The sequence below is a fragment of the Eschrichtius robustus genome, chromosome X (genome assembly GCF_028021215.1).
Source record: "Eschrichtius robustus isolate mEscRob2 chromosome X, mEscRob2.pri, whole genome shotgun sequence".
Taxonomy (NCBI): domain Eukaryota; kingdom Metazoa; phylum Chordata; class Mammalia; order Artiodactyla; family Eschrichtiidae; genus Eschrichtius; species Eschrichtius robustus.
Window position 1 is genome coordinate 16,060,098 of NC_090845.1, and position 22,917 is coordinate 16,083,014.

At 37.9% G+C, this 22,917-nt stretch overlaps 1 protein-coding gene and 1 pseudogene across 2 annotated transcripts in view; one reads left to right on the forward strand and one right to left on the reverse strand.

Moving 5' to 3' along the window:
* The window catches only part of CDKL5 (cyclin dependent kinase like 5), a 185,763-nt gene that overhangs the window by 26,336 nt on the left and 136,510 nt on the right, over window positions 1-22,917 (forward strand). The window lies entirely within an intron of this gene.
* On the reverse strand, window positions 4,292-18,011 carry LOC137756233 (cofilin-2 pseudogene; annotated as a pseudogene).

Genomic DNA, 22,917 nt, shown 5'->3' on the forward strand with positions numbered 1-22,917 from the left:
GTATCCTAATAGCACAATGGGAATTTATGGAGAGGCAAAATTAATTGGAGCCTGGAGGAATCTGAGCGGTTTGAGAGTAGATAGAACCTGAACTGGGCTGTGGATGGTAACAACAATTAGGGCTTTTTGGCACGTATTTACTACTTTATGGCATTTGATACTCTGGATCTCCTTCAAACTGTCTTCCCTTCTTTTCTGTCACACACTCCCAGTCTTCCTACTCCCATTTCTAGTCTCCTCCCTCTGCAGTATCTTTGTTTTCTTTAACATTCTGCCTTTGGCCACCTTCCTCTTTCTGTCCTTGTGGTAATGCTTTATTGTTTTAACCCTAACCCTGAGCTTCTGGAAGTATGCTTTTCTCTCTTCTACACATCCACAACACTTCATCAGCGTCCCTTTTACAGCATTTCTCTCTCTCTCTCTCTTTTTTTTTTTCCCACTGTAGTTGTATACATACATTCCCCCTACTGGACTGTAACTTCTGAGAGCAATTTGCACCTTTGCAGTTGTTAAAGTATCTAGTATATAGTTTTGTGAGTAGTAAGTGCCACATACCTTTCTTTTAAACTTCTTTCCCCAAACTCAGCCCCTCTTCCAGACTTTCCTTTTTCTGTTCATAGTACTAGAGTTCTTCCTTTAATTCCACATTCTGGTTAGCAAGTTCTGCTGCTTCTGTCCTCAAAGTGTTATTCATAGCCACACCATTCTTTCCACTCTCATGCCAATTAAAAAAACAAATATTGAGGGTGTATTACATTCTAAGCACTGTGTAGGTGCTGAAAATATAAATATTACAGATCCAGTCCCTTGTTCTTAGAATACTGGTGGGGCAGAGAGAGACCCAGTCTGGTACTGTCGAGACTCTGTATGTCGAACCCTTCTCTGTGCTGGGTGCTACTGTAACACAGACCTATTACACTCCTTTTCCATAGGCTGCTCACCTCCAAGGGGAAGAGGCCTAGAAAGTACAGCTACTGGATTTCCTCCCAGGCTTTAGCCTTCTTTTTTCTTCTTCCTCCTTCCTTTTTAAGATTTCACATATAAGTGATAGCATACAGTGTTTGTCCTTCTCGGTTTATTTCACTTAGCATAATGCCCTTCAGGTTCATCCAAGTTGTTGCAAATAGCAGGATTATCTTCCTTCTTCCTCCTTCATCTTCCTTCTTCTTTCTCCTTCACCCTTCCTCTTCCTTTTGGTTCCTGCCTTTGTAACTTGACTGTGTCGAGTGCTGTGTTCCAGTTGCCTTTTGCCATGGGAACTTGTGTTCTTTGCATGTCATTGATATCACTAGCTACTGTTTGAGGGCTTACAGTGTGAAGTGTGTAGCAGAATGAAAAACAAGACCCACTTGAAATGCTACTAGTTAAATTCAGCAAGTTTCAAACTGAGTTCTTTTTTTTTGTTTGTTTTTATTAGTTATCAATTTCATACATATTAGTGTATATATGTCAATCCCAATCTCCCAATTCATCCCAGCACGACCCCTGCCCCCCCCTGCTTTCCCCCCCCTTGGTGTGCATACATTTGTTCTCTACATCTGTGTCTCTATTTCTGCCTTGCAAACCGGTTCATCTGTACCATTTTTCTAGATTCCACATATATGCATTAATATATGATATTTATCAAACTGAGTTCTTGGTACCTGCAAAGTTCTGTTCTAGGCATCTCCATATCCAAAGGCCAATAAGTCTCCCATAATCCTAGTCTAATTGATATGGAGACGCATATAATGATACAAAACCAAATATATTGTCACTAGAATTACAAATAAAGGGCTGTGGGGCTTCTGTTATCACAGCATATCACATCCTATTTGGGTTGCAGAGAGGGGAAGACACTCATATATGACTTCATGTAGAGGGGTTGCTGTATGAAGTCAATCAATGAAAGGATGTCAGCTGTGGTGGTTGTGTATGCCAGGGGAAGGGAATTGCTTGATGGAGTCATGGAGCGGGAAAGTATCAATATAATCTATACCAAGTGGTTCTCAGAGTGTGGTCCCAGACCAGCAGCATCAGCATCACCTGGAAACCTGTTAGAAATGCAAATTATTGGGCGCCACTCCAGACCTACTGAACCGGAAACTCTGGGAGTTGATCCCAGAAATCTGGGTTTTAACAAGCCCTCCAGGTGGTTGTGATGTGCTGAAGTTTGAGAACCACTGGCCTACATACACTTGCTTGGTCAGAGAAAAGTCAATTGCCCTTTACTTGAAGAGTAGGGTTTAAGAAAAGCAGTGATGAGAACAAAAAGACAGGATTACAATAGAGACCTTGAATACTAGAGTAGGAGTATGTAGGGGCCCCCCCAGGGAACCATTTCAGTTAAGAAAGGGACCTTCTGGGGGCTTACTTTAGGAAGAGTGAGTTGACAGACTTTTATAGGGTGAATTAAAACTAAAAGATAATTGAAAGTGGTGAAGTAAATTAGGGGAGGAGTAGCCTTGGGAAATGAAAGGAAACCGCTGCCAAGGAGCAATGTGGCTGGATAAGCCTTGACAGCCACCTGGGTAAGTGTCCAGACAAAGGTAACTGCCTCAGAATAAGCTGAGGCTTTGAACCTGGTGCTGGGAGAGCATGGTGGTGCCTTCTGACACAGTGTGGGCAGAGGGTAGAGATGCCACATGGTATGGGAAGTGGGATATGGGGGAAGGTAATTTTTTCTAAAAATAAGAATAGCTTCTTCCCCAGAATGATACAGGCTCAGTGTAAGAAACACCATAAGGGAAGGTGAGGGCAAAAGCAAAATCATTTCGAATCTCACCTTCCAGTGAAAAGCAATACATTTTTCTATTTAAATATCTGAGTATCCATTTGCGTATTTAAACTCAGTGTTTTATACATAGAATTATACAATCCTAAAAACAGAATTTCTTAGGTAAATTGATCTTGAACACCTGTCAATGTTACACACATGAGTGTACCCAGGTCAGTGTGTGTTTGGAAATTGATGAATTTTATATTTGAGAAACAAAAGGTTTATATAAGCAGCTAATTGTTAAAGAGTGCAGGTTCATTTCACATGGTCATCAAAAGTCCTGTCCATATCATTTATTACAGAGGAAATCTGGCGCAAAACAGTCTCAGATGTCTGGTATGCCAACATTAGTCTAGGGAGAAGAACCCCAACTAACTGTGTGTGTGTATGTGTGTGTGTGTGTGTATATATATATATAAATATATATATATATTTTTTTTCTTTTTGTAATATGCCACAATTTTTATTGCAACGTGGCCATTTTTGTGAGGGTGGAGAGTTTGATCTCAAAAACAATGTTCCATTTAAGGCTCTTTTATACAGAAATTGCCATCATGACTGATATTCAAAATATCTTTAGTGTTGGAAGACTTACATGGTAAACATAAAACTCCTACACTTATTCAGTAGTGTACACTCAATGGAAAACAAAAAGGCATTAATAACAGCTATTTCTTTTAAGAAGATGCGCAGTGGTTAAGAATCCGCCTGCCAGTGCAGGGGACACAGGTTCGAGCCCTGGTCTGGGAAGATCCCACATGCCGCAGAGCAACTAAGCCCGTGCACCACAACTGTTGAGCCCCTGTGACACAACTACTGAAGCCCGCATGCCTAGAGCCCGTGCTCGGCAACAAGAGAAGCCACCGCAATGAGAAGCCTGTGCACTGCAACAAAGAGTAGCCCCCGCTCACCGCAAGTAGAGAAAGCCCGCATGCAGCAACGAAGACCCAAGGCCGCCAAAAATAAATAAATAAAATAAATTTATAAAAAAAAAAAAAAGATACGCAGGTATGGGAATGAACACTGACGTACTAGGATAAGTTGATGACACGGTTAACACAACTTAATTGGCATTCCTTTTGGGGTAGGGGGTTAAACTCTACAAAAAAAATGCTTTCAATGCATAGTGTTATATCCGTGCTGCTATGTCACAAAAAATAGGCTTGCCAAGGCAGGTGAGGTGTACAAATGCTCAAGCCTCACAGAACTTCAGTCAAGTGCAACTATAAATAATACTGAATAAAGTTTACCATCTCACCAGTGGATAATACTTTCAAGGCATTCAATTAGCTTAACCCTTTGTAGTGTTCTAAGCTATTCACATTGACAGTCACATTCATTGTAGTGCTTGCTGCAAGGGAGGCATAACCAGTTGTTCTGGCTAAAATATGATGGGAAGGCGTTCCTTGGGTTCTACATAAAAGTAACAGTATTAAACAGTCTAATGGCAATCTCTTGATAGTCTGCTTACATGAATGATACTTCCTTCATTCATTGTGTTGGAAGGACCCAGTGGGAAGAGGAAGGAAAAAAAACAAAACCTAATACTATTCCAATTGACTGAGCTGGAGAAATGGAAGCTCCTTAAGATCCAGATGGCACTTGACTGTCATTTTATAAGGGTTTTCCTTCAAGTGAAACTACTACCTTGCCTTCCAATTTCTCTCCAAGTGTTGAATGGTCCTTTATATCATCCAAGCCATTTACTTGCTACTCATGTTTAATACCTGTAAATTTCTTTTTAATGGCATCTTTAGAGCTAGCATAAATCATCTTCCTTTTTAAAGGTGCACTTTCAGGAGCCCAAGATCTGCTTTGCTTCCTCTACAATTATTTGTCTTTTGTCATCGCTTAAACAGAAGAGAACTGCTTTCTTTGTTTTTTTTGATCTCCTCTTGTGTAGAAGATTTCCTTACTTTCACATCATTAAAAACGTTGATGACTTCATCATTCACTGTAACTCCAGAAGCTATAGTGCCCACGGCTGAGGCCGCTCGGCCTCCGGCGGTGTGGCACTGCGAGGAGAAGGAGGGGCGGCCGGGAGTGCGGCCCAAGAGGCGGCGGCTGCTCCCCAACTATATTTTAAGACGAAAAAGGTGGAACGTTGTGTCTTTTATTAGAATAACAAGGTTATTCTTGTGTCTTATGAGAACCAATTAATATTGGACATAAAATGGTCTCATACATAGGCCAATAGCAAGTTCCAGAATTCTCTTTTTAAATAGGCAGCTAGCTACCAGTGAATTTCTTAAGCGACAAGCAGAGATGTGGAGTACAGTTGGCTCATTTCTTAGTTTTGTGAAAAAGGTTTTTTTCATGGACAGAATATACCATGTTCTATAGTATGATTTTTTTTTTTTTACTTAAAATATTATGGCCATTTTTCTGTATCACTGAATATAGTTAAATAATTTTAGTAGTGGTATGATTTTCCATTTATATGATGTGATATCGTTTACTTTATCAATCCTACATTGACTAATGCTAGGTGGTTTTTTGTTGTTGATTATTATGAATAGCACTGCAGTATACAGCCTTTGCAGTATCCATCTTTGTCCATTTGTCTGATGGTCTCCTTAGCATAAATCTCTAGAAGTAGGATGGATTTTTGAATCAAATGGTACTCACACATTTAAAATGTTGATACCTATTGCCAGATTACTTTCCAGAAACCTTTATATTTCTACCTACTGTGAATGTGAGTTCACATTTTCCCAAGAAAGAGCACTAGATATTTGTCAGTTACTTAATCATTACCAGCCTGATAGGTTAAAAGAGATTTCGCTCTCTCTTTTTTTTTTTTACTTAATTGATGACTAGTGAGATTGAACAGGCTTTCATCGATTTATTAGACAGTTGTATTTCTTTTGTGAAAGGTCGGTTTATATCTGTTCTTTTTCTGTTTTCTCTTTGAGTGTTTACGTTATACTGATTTGTAAGATGCTACTACAATTCTGGGACCAATTCCACTTCTGATCATCAACTAGGATTCTGCATCTAATTCGTGTGTGTGTGTGTGTGTGTATGTGTGTGTGTGTGTTTCCCATACCACCAAGCAATCCTCCATCATCAGCTGGGTGTCCTACAATTCAACTCAATTTTGACACTATCTGGAGATAGCATCAGATCCCACAAGTTAAGGGCTCAGTCCTAAAGGACTGCCCCCCCTTTCAGATGCCAGTCACATGTCCAGGTGGTCACCTGGGCTTCTGACTGGCTGGCTGCAGATTGGAGGTTCTAATGACCCCTCCTTGTGTTAGATTAATTTCCTAGAGCGGCTCACAGAACTCAGAGAAACATTTTACTTCCTAGATTAGCAGTTTATTATAAAAGGATATAATTCAGGGACCCGCCAAATGGAAGAGATGCATAGGGCAAGGTATGGGGGAAGGGAGGGGACGTGGAGCTTCCATGCCCTCTCTGAGACTGCCACTCTGACCAAATCTCCACATGTTCACCAACCCGGAAGCTCTCCGAACCCTGTCCCTTTGGGTTTTTATGGGGTCTTCATTAGGTAGCATGATTGATTAGATCATTGGCCACTGATGATTGAACTCATTCTCCAGCCCCTCCCCCCTCCCCAGAGGTAGGGTGGCGGTAGGACTGAAAGTTCCAACCCTCTGATCATGTGGTTGTCTCCACTGGCAAGCCACCCCCACCCTTAGGTTACCTAGGGGCTTTCTAAGTCACCTCATTACCATAAGAAGAGACACCTTTGTTGCTTTCATCCCTTAGGAAATTCCAAGAGTTTTAGGAGTGCTGTGCCAGAAACAGTGGAACAAAGACCAAGTATGTATTTCTTATTCTTGTCACAATACCACACTAACATATTAAGGGTATTCAACTTTTGTCTCTTTTTTTATTATTATTTTGTAAATTAAGAGGTGTACATACTCATTCATTGACTTTTTTCTTTTAAATTTTTTTAATTAAAAAAATTGAGGTATAATTGATTTACAATATTATATTAGTTTCAGGTGTACAGCATACAGTGATTCAAAAATTTTATAGGTTATATCCATTTATAGTTATTATAAAATATTGGCTATATTCTCTGTGCTGTACAATATATCCTTGTTGCTTATTTTATACATAGTTGTTCATACCTCTTAATTCCCTACCCCTATCTTGCCCCTTCCCCTTCCTTCTTCCTACTGGTAACTTCTAATTTGTTCTCTATATCTGTGAGGCTGTTTCTTTTTTGTTATACTCACCAGTTCTATTTTTTTTTTAGATTCCACATATAAGTGATAACATACAGTATTTGTCTTGCTCTGACTTATTTCAGTAAGCATAATACTCTCCAGGTCCATCTGTGTTGTTGCAAATGGTAAAATTTCCATCCACAAAACAAAAAAACAACCTACTGAATGGGAGAAAATATTTGCAAATGATATTACCAATAAGAGATTAATATCCACAATATATAAACAGCTCATATAACTCAATATCAAAAAACCCCAAGCACTATGATTAAAGAATGGGCAGAAGACCTGAATAGACATTTTTCCAAAGAAGACATAGAGATGGTCAACAAGCACATGAAAAGATGCTTTTCATCACTAATCATCAGAGAAATGCAAATCGAAACCACAATGAGATATCACCTCACACCTGTCAGAATGGCTATCATCAAAAAGACCACAAATAACAAAAAAACTAAAACAAAAGTAACAAAAAACCTAAAAATAGAACTACCATATGATCCAGCAATTCCACTCCTGGGTATACGTCCAAAGAAAATGAAAACACTAATTCAAAAAGATACATGTACCTCAGTGTTCATAACAGCATTATTTACAATAGCCAAGATGTAAGCAACCTAAGTGTCCGTTAACAGATGAATGGATAAAGATGTGATACACACACACACACACGAGACACACAGACACACACAGAGGAATATTACTCAGCCATAAAAAAGAAAGAAATTTTGCCATTTTCAATCCATTGACTTTTTAAACTATTTTATAGTGAAGCATGATAAACACTTAAGGTATACAAGACATCAGTGAATTGTCACAAAGCCAACACTTATGTAACTTGACCCAGGTGAACACATAAACACTGACACCCCCCCCCACCCCCCCCACCCACCCCCCACCCCCCCGCCGGCCAAAGTTAGTAGTGTATCAAGGGCTAGGAGAAATGGGTGTGTTCTGCCCCGGGTTCAGACAGTCCACAGTGCATTTTCTATAGAGAATTTAAAATCCATGTAACTACTGACTAAAAGTTGGTCTGCTTTTTATTATCACCATGCACTGACCATTTAAAAAAATGTGTGTGTGTGTAACATGTGATTTACTCTGTGTCTAGTTTATCTGTCCTTATTGGTTGGTGCTTGTATGCACAAAGAGATATTCTCCTACATTATCTTTTAGGAGCTTTATTGTTTTGACTTTTACATTGAGATCTATAATCCATCTGAAATTAATGTTGTATATGGTATGAGTTAGAGGTCAATTTTAATTTTGTTTTCCTTTATGCATATCCAAATGTCTTAGTACCATTTATTGCAAAGATTAAACTTTCCTCACTGGTCTGCAGTGACAACATTATTGTACAAAAAGCATCCATTTCACGTATGATATTTCTGTGCTTTCTGTTCTTTCCTTTCATCTCTTTGTCTTATACATTGTCTTAATGACTGTGCTTCGTAATAAGTCCTGATATCTGGAGAGAAAGTCTTTTTGTTATTCTTCGAGGTGTCTTGTTTTCCTTGGCCATTTGCATTTCTTTATACATTTTTGAACCAGCCTACAAATTTCCATTTAAAAACTTGTTAGGATTGCTTGGGATTCTATTGGATCTCTAGATCAATTTGGATAGAATTGACATCTTTACAATGTTAAATCTCAAGAACATGGAACATCCCTTCACTTATTAGGTGTCCTTTAATTTTTAAAAATACTGTTTTCTTTAGCTTTCTGTGTAGAGGTTTACCACTTTTCTTTCTGTTTTTGATAGGAATTTGATATTTTTTGATGGTATTGTAAATGGTATTAAAAATTCATTTTCTAACTTTATTGCTGGTATATAGAAATACAGTTGATTTCTAGATATTATCTTTTGTATCCCTCAGTTTTGATAAACTGATTTTTTTCTGATAGTTTATAGCTTATTTTGGATTTTCTATATGTACAGTCTGAATAATAGTTTTTTCCCTTCAATCCCAGTTGTCATATTTTTGTCCAGCTTTCTACTTGTTTGCAGTGGAACGGTTTGCCTGAATTACGCAGGCAGCTTTACTGGAAGCAGAAATTTTTCTTAAATAAAAAGTTCAAACTGTATTCCATTCTTATTTTTGATTTGCCTTTGAATTTAAACCCAAATCTCTGGGTACTTCAACAGCCATGAAGCCCAGAGAAAGGTACTAATATCTTTTGAGACATCATTAATGTCCCTAAAGGCTATATAAACAGATCTTATAAAAATCTTTATTTTAAACCTTTAAAATTTAGTTTTAGTGGTGAGAACTCTTAATGTGTATCCCAAGGACTTATGTATGAAAGCTTATCAGTAGTTTAAATTATTCCTCAAAGTAGTGGAGTCACTAGTGAAGCCACAGCGTACCTCTCATGTGCTGTCTTAAGCATCATTCCTAGAAGCCACCCACCCAAGGTAGCCCAGGGAGCTCTCCACTTTGCAGAGGGCATTGGCTTGCCAGGGTAATGCCATGTGGTGCCAATAGAGACGAATTGCAGGAAGAACTCTCAGAACTGCGTGGGGAGAGAAGTGGCGTATGAGTGTCAGTGTGGGGAAGTGTCAGATAGCGTTTCATGGAGGAAAATTCCAAGTTGACTAGTAACTTGGTGGGTTGCAGCTGAGGGATCAGAGTCTTGTTGCAGCTTGTCCTCTGGCAATGTCATGCGTGCCTCTCTGAACTGGAGGAGTCTGTGGGCTACTGTCAGTGAGGTAGCCAACAGATGCTGAGGAGTCTCAGGAAAAAGTGATTGCAGCTTAAAACAGACAACCTCTGCAGGCTCCTCTCCACAGGGGAGTCTGTGCCATCCTGGCTGTGGAATTTCAGTGGTAGCAAAATGGAGCTGTAGTGATGGACCAGCAAGAGGCAATTATGACAAGCAAGGGCTCTATTGACTATTTTGGGAATTATGGGAATGGGCAAACAGAAGCTGCAGCTGTAATTACTGTCGTGGAATGAAATCCTCACCACCACCACCCCCCCTTTCACAACACTTTACGCGTGATGGGTGTTCAGTTAACGTGGTATGTGTGCAAATTGTCATTAGACTTTAGAAAACTTTTAGAAACTATTGCAAGTGATGACTCAAATGTGCTCATTAAAAATATTAGTGTCTTTAACCAATCTAGCAGGTAAAATAATTTTATTATTCCTCTAGATTACAATTTTTAAAAGATCAAGTTTAGAGGAAAATCTTGTTCTAATTTTAGAGCATGATATATTTGAATTCAATTTGCAGTTTTCTATCTTAAAAAAATAGCTGTAATTATAAACAGCAAATGGATGGGGTGTGAGACTGATTTAAGTTAAAAAAAATTGTGACCTTAATAATTCAGAATGCTCTGTATTCTTTTCAAAATGTATTGACACTGTAAGTAAAATTTATCTTTAGAGTAAATGTTTTAGGATTCTGTAGAAAGCCACATAGAGTAAAATGCTACTTATTTATTTTCCCAGTGGTGTTTTACTGAGTCATTTTATTAGTTGTATGTGCCTTTCTTGAGTTGGAAATTTATACAGGGGGCTAAAGAAATCCTTTCCACCCAAAATATAAATTCTCTACCATTTTGTGGGTAGAAGCCCAACGGTGGGCCTTAAGTAAACACAAATGCTAGCTTTTACAGTTTTTAATGTGTTTTTATAGAATAACACTATCTTGTAAAATAGTCTGTTTCTGAGAGTTTTTCTAGATGGAATAATTTTAAACACTCCTTAAGGATCTTCCTTTCAAATAAGTTATGAGGTGACTCCTTTTGTAAAACAAAGGTTCATTTATTAGCATGAATAATATTTCCTGATCTTTCCCTCTCCACTCCATGCATATTTTAGCTACTTATAAAGCTGGGTTTTCATATATAGTAATTTTTCTCAGTCACAGGGAGCACTTTAGAGATCGGTACCTGAATCTGGTATTTAATTATAGTTCTTCCTTATGGCAGTATATCTTCTCAATTGTGAGTTGTTTTTATGCCCTTGAATGTGGTAGGCTAACTATAGGATATCTTAATGTCATAGTCATGAAAGAAATAGTTGATAATTTATAAAAGCTGTATAAAAATGTATGTTAGGCTGTTAAGGTTAAGTTCCAAATAGAGCTTGGGGAATCTTTAGAAAACGTGACTTTAAAAAATATATATATTGTTGAATCAGACTTACTAGTATCTAGTTCAGGCCTTGAGTGCTTAGTATATATTTGTTTCTTTTTTGGGGGAAGATGTTTCTAGTGACTACTTGATAAGTTTTGTATTTTTATAATTTTATAATTAGAATTCATGGGCCCAATTCACAGAAGACTTCTTAAAAATAATTAATTTTTAGTCCATTTGTCTCTTCTCTTAGCAAGTCCCCAGATGACAAATTGATTAAAACAACACTTAAATAAACTGAAACATTAACACTTATTAAAACAACTTGGAATAAACAAATACTATAATTTGGATTATTTAATATATATTTTTATGTGCTATATGTAGGAAAATAATTAAAGATGAAAGTAATTGAGCAGTCTTTTTTAGGAATCACTTGATAGAAAGCAGAGAACATTTCCCACTTATAGAAGTAAATGGATGAAGTGTACCTGGTTATCTCAGGAAAAATTCAGCTTAGTATTAACAGGGAAATGGCTTTCAGTCATTCAGTCCATTCTGTCAGTACTGCTGGATTACAAATTAATTGCTGAATTTTGAGTATATTGCTCAGGATTCAGTATGAGAAATTGAACCGCTGTGAGTGTTATTGAATAAGGGATTTATTATAGTACTCAGACTGTATACAGATTGTAGGAGTTGCTGGGAATGTGAAAATCAGGAAGCAGAAGGATCAGAAAAATAGTCACTAATAGAGCCTCCTGAATTACTGGTACAGGCGTGTAAGTCAGAACTTAGTGGGAAAATTTTAAGAAGCAAGTGTATACAGACATCAAAGTGAGAATGCAAAGAGGATGATCCTGGAGAGGTCTGTGGAAGGCTGTTGCCTCTGTGTAGCTGTTGCTTCCCTGGGTACAAAGCCCAGAGTCAGGCATCTGTTGTTGGGTCTTAGGCCACTGTTGATCAGGTGAAGAAGAAGAGCTGGACACAGAGGGGCTAAAAGGAGAGTTGAGGACAAGCTGAAACCTGCCCCAGGCACCTCTGCATTTATTCTCACCATGTCCTATCGTAAAGACCTTCCAAGAGTTTGGCCATCTCTAAGTCGGTATACTGTACAGGGAAGGAAATTCTGGGAAACACAGTTCCCAGGTGGACCAAGTTTACAATAGAATGATCCAGTGCATTGTGCTTCCCATTTTGGGCTGCTCTTTCAGATTCATCTCATCAGTAGATGATGAGGATGTTATAATACTTTGAGCCTCAAGATTTCCATTTTCTTATGGTATTTACTGAGGAACTGTTCGTATGCTATTATCACTTGAGGATTTAAAATGCTGTACTTTGAATAACTTTTCTTCTTTTTCTTATTAACACCATGGCCTTTTCCTAATGTATTTTATTATAGTTTCTCTGTACCTTATTTACTGATTTTTCTCTTTGTTATTAAAGTTTTACAATCCCAATAAATTAATTACAGGTCAGAAAATATTCAAATTTTGGAGAGGAAAACAGGTACAAAATTTATTTTAAAAAAATATTTATTTATTTATTTATTTTTGGCTGCGTCGGGTCTTAGTTGCGGCATGCGGGATCTTTTGTTGTGGCGGCGCGTGGGCTCTTCGTTGTGGCGCGTGGGCTCTTCGTTGTGGCACGCGGGCTCCAGAGCATGTGGGCTCTGTAGTTGCTGCTTGCGGGCTCTCTAGTTGAGGCGCGTGGGCTTAGTTGCCCCATGACGTGTGGGATCTTAGCTCCCTGACCAGGGATCGAACCCGCGTCCCCTGCATTGGAAGGTGGATTCTTAACCACTGGACCACCAGGGAAGTTCCTTATTTATTTATTTCAAAATTTAAATATGAATAACTACATAGTCTTTGGTGGATTTGGGATTAAAAATAACCGAGTATGCCATAAGACTTTCTGCTGACTTTCTGAAATGTTCATACTCCATTCTAGTAATGGTGAATAAAAGGAGATGACCTTTTGCAAGAGATTTTAATTTGAGAATGTCTAGACTCTTTGAAATACAGAGCCTCAAAAATTTGTTAGCTAGGTTGATACATTCAGCCAGCAAAATTAAGTGGTCTGCTGTTCTCAGACTCCCACTACATCCTTTGTGCTCCAGGTCTGCTTTCTGTCTCTGCAGTGCATGTGTAACACTTTCTAGTTGATTTTTTTTTTTAATGGATGATCTGACAGGGTAGGGGAGTAAGGACATGATGAAAGATAGAAAGTGCTGAAAATCGTTTTCATTTATCTCCTTCCTACAGTCCGTAATGGGGTGGGGGTTCATTTGTCTATTTCCCATTTAATTTTCCTTTTTTTCTTCTCTAGAGTTGGAGAATCTCTTCTAATTTCTTTTAAGAACATTCACTGATAATGACTGAAGTATTCTGGAGAGTTAGATGTACCTCTCAGACATAGTCTTAGAATATTTTTTTAAATTAATTTTTATTGTAGTATAGTTGATTTACAATGTTGTGTTAGTTTCTGCTCTACAGAAAAGTGAATCAGTCATACATATACACATATCCACTCTTAGGTTCTTTTCCCAGATAGGCCATTACAGGGTATTGAGTAGAGTTCCCTGTGCTATACAGTAGGTCCTTATTAGTTATCTATTTTATATATAGTAGTGTGTATGTGTTAATCCCTGTCTTCCAGTTTATCCCTTCCCCTAGTTCTAAATAATAATCTTCACTTGCCTCCATCATGTTTTCTTTATTCTTTGATAGTAATTAATTGATAACACTTTTCTTTGGAGTTTAGACTCAGTGACTCACCTCTTCTCTCTGTATTTTATCTTTTGAAAATGAAGCCTCATTTTATTTTCCATAGCTCAGGAAGAATACTTCCCATTTGTAGTCCTCTGACTGTACTTTGTGTGTGTCTTGTTTCTGTGGTTTCTTTCATGAAATCTGATAGGGCTAAAGGTAATTGAAGTGTATTTGCTTTCCTCCACATCAAATAAGCGCTTTACAAATATACCTCAGCAATTCTGCTTATAGATGGCTCTTTGATTTGTCAGTTCTTGTTTTTTGTCTTGGTACAACAGAAGATGATTTACTTTATAAAGTAAGTTGAAGGTTTCTTTGCTTACAAGACTCTGTAAATTATCAATAATGTTGATAGTGCAATGAAATTTTAGAAGTGGTTCTAGATTTAGCATAGTTCTAAATTGTTTAGGCTGAGTAGAAAATTTTCCAATGATACTGTTTCAACTTAATAAAATAACAGTGCTTTGCAGGTAATTTAATTGTCATCAAAACTGGCAAGACTAAAATATTGCTTGCTTTAAAAATGTTTTATTTACTTTAATAAAAATATTGCTCTTAAAATGCTAATGACATTTCATGAATCTATTATTCCTTATGGGTCTTGACATAACTTACTTGTCTCATTTGGGGAATTTCTTTAAGCACAGGCTCATAACTGAGATGATAAATCCCACTTTCTTGAGATATTAGCCTTCTTATTTCTGTCATCTATTGTGTTAAATGAATCTTATTATTTAATTACTAATAATAGTTGTTTTTTTATTACATGGCTACTGTGCATCAGAGGCTCTACTTACATAACCTTGAATCCTCACCTATAAGTAGGTAGTATTAGTCCCTCTTAGTGAATGAGAAAAGAGACTTAAAGAGGTTAAATAACTTGCTCATGGTCACATAATTAATAAAGGTTGACACCCAGGTGTGTTAGTATTCTCAGAAGAATAGATAGAAAGGTCCAGGTAGAGGAAGGGTTTGTGCCAACAAGCAGTACACTCGGCCTGATTGTTCATCATCTTAATTAGTCTTGGATTATTGAAATAACGTTATTTCATCTTCTAAGAAGGACATATTAAAGTGTAGAAACTAAAAGAAAATTCACTTTTGATTTTTAAAATTATTAGGATATGTTAGCTTATGTTAACAGTCATGCATATGTTTGCATTATTCAGAATAGATAATAGACAATTTTTAAAAATAAATTTATTTATTTATTTATTTATTTATTTATTTATTTATGCGTTGGGTCTTCGTTGCTGTGCTCAAGCTTTCTCTAGTTGCGGGGAGCAGGGGCTACTCTTCATTGCGGTGCACAGGCTTCTCACTGCGGTGGCTCTTCTTGTTGCGGAGCACAGGCTCTAAGTGTGCGGGCTCAGTAGTTGTGGCTCGCGGGCTCTAGGGTGCAGGCTCACTAGCTGTGGCGCACGGGCTCAGTTGCTCCAGGCATGTGGGATCTTCCCGGACCAGGGATCGAACCCGTGTCCCTTGCATTGGCAGGCAGATTCTTAACCATTGCGCCACCAGGGAAGTCCCAATAGACAGTATTTAAATTCAGGATGTGCATGGGTTTCTTTAAAATATTGAATCCTGTGTCTATGATTAAGTAAAGTGGGAGTTATTTCAAGGAAAATGATGATACCACACTGAAGAGCAGGCACCATGGTAACCAGGAAGTTGTCTAGTTTTCCCACCTACTCTGTTGTGAATGGGGAGAGGGCCCTTCAGTCAGGCTAGAGCAGAGCTCCTCCTCAGAAGCTGGTTAGGAGACTTTGATATAAGCTTTGTTTCCTCATTCCTATAATGAATGGGTATGGTTTATTCTAGCTTTTAAGATTCTCTGATTCCCTGAAGAAGAAGATGGTAGTTTGTATTTCAGAGGGCTTTAGGTATCATATGTATGGAATTAAAAACACAAGTAACTAAGTTACTACTGTGGAACTGTAAAGCACAATGTACTGTGGCTAATCCACATACAGATAGTAATTGACAGTAATATTGTTTACAAGTTCATTCTCTGTCAGTTACTGTTGTAAATATGCGTAGTCAATTCTTAATTATTTAAGAATTGTTAGAGTTGTTTATCCCTGTATCTTTCTTTTAGAAATGTGGATCATTATTCTCTCTCAGTTGATAGGCAGAATAGAGTTGAAATGCTGATACAGGATATAGTGGAGATATGGTATCTAGTTTCCAGGAAATTATGTTTTATCTAAGGGAAATAGATGTGTATGCAAACAATAAATGTTTAAATAAGTATGTAATGAATGTCATGTAAGTGCTGTATGTAAGAATTTATAGACTGGCTTTTTGAATTTTTATCATGGGAATCTGTTAGTTAATCTTAACTAAAAAAGAACGCAGAGTTTATAGAGAATAACTTCTAGCTAGGCTGAACAGAGAGGAAGTTATAATTTACTTGATTTTAAAAAAAATGATGGCTAATATTTCAGTTGGCAAAGACTGGGGGCAGGGGTGGGGAAATGATTGGAACAAAGGCATAGAAATGGGAAAGTGAAAAGGCATGTTCTAGGTGTTGATTAGTAGGTGTAGTTGCTTTGGAGCCAAGGATTCTTATAGTGGAAGAGTGGGTGATTGTCAAAAATTATAGTTAAATTCACAGGAAAGCAATTGCCGAAGGTTATAGTTAATTTCAGATTAAGTAACATAACTACTATGAGCCTAAATTTTCCCCTCTGTAAAATAAGGTCAGATGAGATGATCCCTAACCTACTTAATAGGTGTTCAGTAGGTATTTGTTGAATGAATAAGTGAGTGAGCAAATGAATGAATGAGTGAAAGAGATGTCTTTAGCTATTTTCCTTGACATCATTGCCTTAGAAATTTGGAATTTTGGTAGGCAGTAAGAAATTAACAATTTTTGATAGTAAAATGATATAACAACTTTAGTCTAAAAAGAATAAGTCATGGTCTTTTACTATAAATAATGGTTATGTGTTTTAAAATTTGTTTCTTTCTGTAGGAGTCAGTGGATCCCTGTCTGGACTATGAATTGTCAGGGCATTTTTGTTTTAAAATACACTTTCTTTCTTTCTTTTTTTAAAATTCATTATTTATTTATTTATTTTTTGGTTGCGCCTCCGGCATGCGGGATCTTAGTTCCCCTATGAGGGATAGAACCAGGGCCGTCTGCTTTGGGAGCAAGGAGTCTTAACCACTGGACCACTGGGGAAGTCCCTGTCAGGGCGCTTTTAACACTTAAAATATTGAGTCTTAAACATATTAAGTATTTTTGTATAAAAATATTTTAAAAGTGAATTAAGAGTTTAGAAACTTTTATAGCAATTTAACATTTTTACTGTATTTTACAATATAATTTACATGGGATTAAAAAAAAAACTAGACTATTATTCTAAATAGTTTGAGAATCTTTGGTCCGAAAGATTCCAAAGTTTTTGGCTTTGGGTAGATGAAATGCCATGATTACATGAACTCATCTCTTTCCAAGGCATCTTTTCTAAGGATTCTAAAAGGATGTGATTATAATGTATTCATCTGAGAAGTGACTTCATAATGGAGCCTGAGAATACCCGTAGAGCAGGTTATATTCTTGATGAAGCTGCCTTAAGTTGGAAATTAAGTTAAATCTTGAGATTTTTATATTCTCAATTTGTATGACTTATATTCCTTACTGTTGACCTGAAGTTCAACTTTGTATTCATTCAGCTATCCATGATATCTCTGCATTGTGCAGTATAAAACTTCCCATAATAAATGACAATTAAATGACCCCATAATTGTCAATCATGTAATATTGTTTTCCATATGCTCCTCTATGTTCCCAGTTTCAGTTATGCCCGGTAGTCAAGGCAGAAATTTTATAATCATCTAGACCTCTCCATTACTCATTCATCAACTATTTTTAAGTTGGCACTGTGTCTTTTGAGTACACCTCCTAAAAATCTCAAATCTATCCACCTTTCTCTCCTCACTGCTGCTTTAGTTGAGATTTTCATCATTTTCTGCCTGGCCTCCATCAATCAGTAGCTTTCTGATTAGTGTCTCTGCCCTAACCCTCTTCCTGCCTCCATGGTGATTTTTCTGAAACATAATACTGATAGGTACTCATCTAAAAAGCTGCTCTTGATTTACTGTTGTCTATGGCAGTAGCCTTCAAATGTCTTGTGCAGCAGTTGAATCCTTTCTTAAAATATAGGGAAACATACCTGTTGCATGGCATACAAGGCCTTTAATGATTTAGTCCCTGCCTTGTTCCTGTCATTCCTGGACCTGTGCCCTAGATTTCAGAGAAGCTGAATGACTTGGGTTCTATAAACACTCCTTGTTTTCTGGTTTCTTTTTTTTTTTTTTTTTGGCCTATTTTAGCAAGAACTTTTCCTCGAATGCCTTTTCCCTTTTGTCTGTCTCATATTCTGTTCTTGTCTTAAGATGTCACCTGAATCTCCTGAGTGATGAGTGTCTTTTGTATGCTAATGGATGACTTCTGGCAGAGGCCCCTAGATGACACCAGGATGGGGCCTGGTCACCAGAAGGACTAGCCATGATTAGAAGGTTAGAACTTTCAGCCCCCTTGTCCTATCCCCTACCTCTGGGGAGAAGAGGGGGCCAGAGATTGAGTTCAATTACCAGTGGCCAGTGATTCAATCAGTCATGCCTATGTACTAAAGCCTCCATGAAGACCCCTAAACAACAGGCTTTGGGGAGGTTCTGAGTTGGTGAACACATTGAAGTGCTGGGAGGTGCTGGGAAGGTGATATACCCTAGGAGGTCATGGAAGCTTTGCTCCTCTTCCCTCCACCCCCTGTAACTTGCCCATTGCACCTCTTCGATTTGGCTGTTCCTGAGTTGTATCCTTTCTAATAAACCAGTAATGGTAAGTAAAGCATTTTCTTGAGTTCTGTGAGTCATTCTAGGGAATTATCAAACCTGAGGAAGGGTTTGTGGGAACCCCCAAATTTTTTAGCCGAGTCAGACAGAAGTGCAGGTGCCCTGGGGACCCGGGACTTGTGACTGGCATCTAAAGTGAGGGAAGTCTGTGGGACTGAGCCCTTAAACCTGCGGAGTCTGGTGTTAACTCTGGGTAGTTAGAGTAGATTGTAGGACGCCCAGGTGTTAGAGATTCGATGTTGGAAAAGATGCCACATATTTGGTGTCAGGGTGACTTAACCTCAGTTTACAAATGGAAACAAACCAAAGCTTCAAGAGACTGCTCAGCTTAATATTAAGTTAGTATGTGGGAGAGAGCTATAGCCTAAAAGTCCTCTTAACCGTATCTTCTTTTGTTTTGTTTTATTTTTAATTGTAATTTCCTTGAGGGAAAGAACCTATCTTTCTTTTCTTTTAACATATTAAATTTTTATTATTTATTAGTTATGTGTTCAAATCTCTTGAACTTAATTGAATGCTTTCATCAATTAATGGCCTTGATAAAATTGCTTGTAATTTTGACTGTTCTTTGTTTGGTCAAAGTAGTGTTACTTATCCTTCTAAAGTTAGGACAAACAGCTGGGGAAGTACAAGATCTTTAGCTTGATTTTTTTTTTTAATTCTTATTTTTTGAGTTCCTTCTGTATTTTAAATAGGACACAAATATCTCTGTAAATAAAAATAACTTCCTCCCAACCCATTTGGAAAATATCCCAGACTTCTTTTTCATGCCTTGCAAAGTTGCTGCTGTCTAGTTACTATTTGTTCTTTCTCTTTGAAATAAGTGACCCTCCCAGGAATAGCTTAATCACCAGATGTTTGGCCAGCAGTATTCCACTTATTCTGGTTTTGTAGTTTTTCTGAAATAGGCTGAAAGGTAATCACTCCATTCCTTCCCTTGTTCTAAAATGATTTTACTCAATTGCTCTTGAAACTTACCTTGGTAAGTGATTTGGAACTGAAATGAAAAGAGAGAAGGTAGGCTATATATATTTTATACTGGTCCTTTATTAACTGACATTTATTAATTGAGAATTTTGACACTCATTTTCAGTTTGAGAGGTTCTGAGTGTTTAGAAATGAAACTGTGGGACTTCCAACAGAGGATCCTTATTTTTTAACTGAGGAAATGAAAGTTGTCAAGGTCAACCATAAAGCTGATACTTTGCCTTGGTGAGAGAAACCCAGGATTTAGAGTCTTTCTGATGTAATTTTCAGTCTACCACGAATCCGGAGACTTGATAACATCAGTTTGTGACAGCATTAACATTGTTTAGCCTGGAAGCAGCCTTTGTGAATTTTCCAGATTATTTAACAGTGTTTGAAATCGCTTGATGTCTTCAGGACCAATAAACTCTACCATGTACTTTTAAAAAAATAATTAATTAATTAATTAATTAATTTTTGGCTGCATTGGGTCTTCGTTGCTGCGCGCGGGCTTTCTCTAGTTGCGGTGAGCGGGGGCTACTCTCTGTTGTGGTGAGCGGGCTTCTCCTTGCAGTGGCTTCTCTTGTTGCGGAGCACGGGCTCTAGGCGCGCGGGCTTCGGTAGTTGTGGCACGCCGGCTCAGTAGTTGTGGTTCACGGGCTCTAGAGCGCAGGCTCAGTAGTTGTGGCGCACGGGCCTAGTTGCTCCACGGCATGTGGGATCTTCCCAGACCAGGGCTTGAACCCGTGTCCCCTGCATTGGCAGGCAGATTCTCAACCACTGTGCCACCAGGGAAGTCCCTCTACCGTGTACTTTTATCTTTTTCAATTAGTAGATTTTTCAAACTTCAAAAAATAGCAATAAACCTCCTCTTTCAAATATATCATATATAGAATCAGTGTACAAAACAGATATAAGTGGTATTTAATTAGAATACAATCTTAAGTTTAGTTTTGATTTATTGGAAAATAAATCATCGAGAAAATTCAAATTTGTGAAATGCTATATTAGAGTATTTCACTTCCATTTCTAACTTAAAATAACTGAATGGATGTACCATAATTCATTTAATCAGGCCCCTCTTGATATTTAGGTTGTTTCCATTCTTTTGCTTTTACACACAATGCTGCAGTGAATAGCATATGCTTATCGTGTGTTTGTGTGTGTGTGTGTGTGTGTGTGTGTGTGTGTGTGTGTGTGAGAGAGAGAGAGAGAGAGAGAGAGTGTTTTCTGAGGATACATTCCTAGGAATGTAATTGCTGTGTCATTAGAATATGTTTGTTTTTAGTTTTGAAAGATATCAAATTGGCCTCCAAAAAGTTGTATCTATCTATCTATCTATATACATTCCCACCAGCAATATATGAGTAAGCTTAATTCCCTCATGCGTTCATCAACATGGTACGTTAGTTTTGGGTTTTGCTAATCTGAAAAATTGTATCTCAGTGTAGTTTTAATCTTCAGTTTTTATTATATGTAAACTTGAGTAACCTTTTATATGTTTAAGAGCCATTTCTGTTTCCTCTTCTGTGAACTATTTGTTCATATCACTTTGCCCATTTTAAAAATTGGGTTTCTTACCCCTCTTATCAAGCGATAGGAACATTTTATGTTTTAGGGTTCTTTCTTTTTGTGATGTAAGTTGCAGATTCTCTTCCTCATTTTTAAATTTCTCTTTTTCCTTTGGTTTTTGCCTTTTTCATTTTTATGGATATGTAAACTCAAACTTAACATGCCTAAAATGGAATCCTGAATTTCTTCCCTTCCCTTAACCTGCTCCTTTTTTAGCTTTCCTCACATCAAGAAGCAGCAACCTCTATCTACTCATAGCCCAAGCCCCAAACCAAGAAGTTATCTTTGATTTGTTTCCCTCACTTCCCATCTCTAATCCATCCCCAGCTGTATTGGCTTCCCCTCCAAATATATCCTAAATCTTTCCATTTCTCTTCATGTGTACCAGTTTAGTCCATCCCGCCCTTATCCTTTCACCTGGGTGGTTGCAGTGGCTTCCTAGTTGTTAAACCCCCAAATTGATAGCTCCCCTTCCAGGCACAGAGCCGTTCTCTACTCTGTAGCTTGTGTGATCTTTTCAAAATGCAAATCATCTGGGCTTCCCTGGTGGCGCAGTGGTTGAGAGTCTGCCTGCCAATGCAGGGGACACGGGTTCGAGCCCTGGTCTGGAAGGATCCCACATGCTGCGGAGCAACTAGGCCCGTGAGCCACAGTGAGAGGCCCGCGCATTGCGATGAAGAGTGGCACCCGCTTGCCGCAACTAGAGAAAGCCCTTGCACAGAAACGAAGACCCAACACAGCCAAAAATAAATAAATAATAAATTTAAAAAAAATTTTTAAAAAAATGCAAATCATCTGATTGTCATACCACCCCCTGAACCCATCTCCCATTCTTGTTCAAACCCTCCAGTGGTTCCCTCTGTCTCATGATAAAGATAAAACTACTTAAACAACTTGCTGTTTTTCCAGCCTCACCTTGTACTGGGTTATTAACCACCCAACCCTTGCCACCTTTGAGTCTCTTGTGTTTGCCATGTTCCCTCCTGACCTGGGACTTTTGCATAAATCATTTTCTCCTGGTGCATCCCTCCTCCTCTGTAAGTTTATGTCTAATTGTCCTACAGATCTCAGCCCACTGAAAGCTTTCTCTGGAAAAGCCAACCCTCCCTAATTAGGTGGAAAACCTCTGTACAAGCCCTTATAGAGCCTTACATCTCTTTTTCATAGCACTTACATTTGCAGTTTTACACTTATTGTGTGATCCTTTGATAAACTCCGTGAGGTAAGGGGTTTTGTGTCTTTCCTTTACCGATATATGACTCTCATAGTGCCTGGCATATAGTTAACTCTCAAGACATATTTATTGAATGATTGCTTACTTTTAAGTTCTCAGGTGTGGAGTTTAAAGAATGTACTGGTTTACCTTTTCTGAAAAAATGTGACTGCATTTGCTCTAGGCCAGTCTTTGTTCTCATCTTCTTTTCCCTATGGCTTTCCCAAGACCACTGAGATTCAGCAATCTCATCTCCAGAGTCTTAAAGCATTTCAGGTATGAAACGTATCTAGGCCAATGGTCTTGAATTCATTTGAAGCCTGTAGGTGTTCTTCAACAGTCTTGACCTTCAGTTCCTTCTCTTTTTTTCCATCTGAAAGTCAGCGTTTTGTTTTTTGTTTGGTTGGTGGCGTTTTTTGTTTGTTTTGGTTTTTTGGTTTTTTTGGAATAGAGGACAGTAACTTAGACCACATTTTCTGATC